At 49.5% G+C, this 2,916-nt stretch overlaps 1 pseudogene; it reads right to left on the bottom strand.

The window, feature by feature from the left end:
* Positions 1-719: 719 nt before the first annotated feature.
* LOC141500534 (N-lysine methyltransferase KMT5A pseudogene) lies at positions 720-2,679 on the bottom strand (annotated as a pseudogene).
* Positions 2,680-2,916: the final 237 nt, after the last annotated feature.

Raw genomic sequence — 2,916 nt, 5'->3', positions numbered from 1 at the left:
CCTCCCCCACCCCTTCCCCACCATTTTCATACAGTGTGCCTCAGACACCTGCTCCCAGAGGAGAGATTTGAGAGCAAGTTTCTGTGGGGTAGAGACCCCAAGGCTAAAGACAAACCAAACTGAGTTCACCAGGCTGAGGCTTGTGCTCTGCAACCCTGGGAAATCTGCATGCGTGCACACACACACACACACACACACACACACACACACTGACCAGAAAATAAAAAGTTTGGGTGACTGAAGTCCACCTGTGCAGGCCGGCTTGGGAACCTGCAGGAGATTAAAAAAAAACCAAACCAAAACATACAAAAGCCCAAACCCAACCTGGTAAAATGAAAAGGTATTTCAACAGATTTAAATACATCAGAAGTTGGGGTGGCTAAAAAAAAACTAACCAGAAAAAAGAAAAAGTTTGGGTGACCGAAGTCCACCTGTGCAGGCTGGCTTGGGAACCTGCAGGAGATTAAAAAAAAACCAAAACACAGAAAACCCCAACCTGGTAAAATGAAAAGGCATTTCAACAGATTTAAATACATCAGAAGTTGGGGTGGCTAAAAATAACTGACTAGAAAAAAGAAAAAGTTTGGGTGACCGAAGTCCACCTGTGCAGGCCTGCTTGGGAACCTGCAGGAGATTAAAAAAAAAACCAAAACACAGAAAACCCCAACCTGGTAAAATGAAAAGGCATTTCAACAGATTTAAATACATCAGAAGTTGGGGTGGCTAAAAATAACTGACTAGAAAAAAGAAAAAGTTTGGGTGACCAAAGTCCACCTGTGCAGGCTGGCTTGGGAACCTGCAGGAGATTAAAAAAAAAAACCCAAAACACACAAAAACCCAAACCCAACCTGGTAAAATGAGAAGGCATTTCAACAGATTTAAATAAATCAGAAGTTGGGGTGGCTAAGTGGTGCAGTGGATAAAACACCAGCCCTGGAGTCAGGGGTGCCTGAGTTCAAATCCAGACTCAGGCAACTTAATCGTTACCTAGCTATGTGGCACTGGGCATGCCACTTCACCCCATTGCCTTGCCAAAAAAAAAAAACACCCAAATACTACAGTTGGGCATCAACTGTCCCTCTTAATTGTCCTCCCCCACCCTCCCCCTGAAGAAAAGAAAAATTAACCCACTTTTTTTCCAAGTGATGTTTGTCCAATCAAGTTTCAGCCAGGGCTATGGTGGGCTTCCAGGGCAGTTCAGTCCAGGAAAGTCCAAGTCAATTCTGGCCATCAGTTTGGCCATAGTGTCCAGTGGAATTAGAGTCAGTAGTTTTGTCAAGGGTTTCCAAGGTAGTTCAATTGAGAAAGTACAAGTCAGTGGTTTTGCAAATCAGTCTTTTGGCCAGAGTGGGGTTTGTGTTCATCCATGGAAGTCCAAGTCAGTGGACAAGATGGATTCTGGCCATTTATTTCTGTCCAGTGATGCTGGAGTAGGTGGTTTTGGCAGGGTAGGGCTCATTGGGTATCTCTGTCCAGTGGGGCCAGCAGTTGGGGTAGCTGCCCTTAGTGTTTCAGCCAGGGGTGGGCCTCCAGGGAGGACTTGCTTCGGTCTCCATAGTCATAGAGTAGCTCTTCACCTACCTTGATATCCCGGGTGGCAATCACGATGAGATGAGGGACACCATCAATGGGGTGCAGCTTGGTCTGGCAGTTGCCACTCTTGCTGTGGTTGATGAGCCGCCCCAGGCGGCCAGATTCTTTGGTGGCATCCACACAGTAACCTTTACTGCGGTAGTGGAAATAATACATGTAGCAGCCGGTGGTGGGGTCTTTGGCGTAGTGGGCTTCCCGCTTCTTGGCGGCCGCCAGGTCGATGAGATCCCCATGATACTCCACCACGTAGTCACCCCGCTGGAAGGGCTTGGTGGTAATCACCCCGCGCCCTTTGCCATCAAAGATCCCAACTCGCATGCCCTCCTCCTTACCACTTTTGATGAGCTCATTGAGCCTGATCCGGGCTTCGGTTCGCAGCTCCCCACGATTTTTCCGAGTGCTTCGCCGGACTGGGAAGAAATCAGTTACCCTGTGGTTATGAGGCAATTTTTTCTTAGCCTTTAACATGGCCTTGCATAAGCTGGGCCCCGGGGCCATCTGCTTGCCTGTGTTGGCTCTACCCCTGGAGCGGGTAATGGCTGCCTCTCCTGCTGCTCTGCAGGGCTTATTGGTTTCCTGGGAGGCTCTGGATTCCGGGTTCTGCTTCTGAGCTTGCGCTCTCGTGGTTGCGCTCCGGGTGCGAAGTAGAGGCTTTGGGTTTATTTCTCCATTGCTGCTGCTCCTCCTTGCTCTGCCGGTCTGCATTTTGGATTTCATGACGTTTCCCCCTCTGGAGAACCTCAGGATTGGAATAGCAGAGGGCTGGTGAGAGAAGTGGGGCAGCGGCTTGGGTTCGAGAAGCAGGAGGGGGCGGGGCAGAGACGAAGAGGAAGGCAAGGGGGCGGGGAAAGATAAATTGAGAGGGGAAGGGAGGACCTTAGCTTTGCAATCAGGAAGCTGTGGGTTCAAGTCCTCCACCCCACTCAGTAGACACCTCTCTAGGGCTAGAATTTATAAAAGAATTGGAATCTGGGGTATTGAGCTTTCCTATCTGGGTTGCGTCCTACTAGAAAATCCTGAAATCTGACTCTTCTCCAGCTCTCCTGGGAGCAATGAGACTTCTTAGGCAACCTCTACTAGAATCAAACCTTTTTCTAGCTTCCTGCAGAGGCCCCTCCTCAAACCCCCTCCCACCCCATTGCGCCCAGGTCCACCCCACGAAGGACTGCCCAGAACAAGACAGATTCCTCCTCCACCATCCGATCCTCCTCCACCATCCGATAATACATTGGTTATCTTGTATCAGAGATGGCTTTAGCGGAGTGACCTATCTAAAACTATTTCCTAACGAACAGCCACACAGCGAGTGGGCTGATCCGCCTT

This window comes from Macrotis lagotis, chromosome X, assembly GCF_037893015.1.
Source record: "Macrotis lagotis isolate mMagLag1 chromosome X, bilby.v1.9.chrom.fasta, whole genome shotgun sequence".
In the NCBI taxonomy this organism is placed as follows: Eukaryota; Metazoa; Chordata; class Mammalia; order Peramelemorphia; family Peramelidae; genus Macrotis; species Macrotis lagotis.
This window is presented reverse-complemented; position numbering and strand designations above follow the sequence as displayed.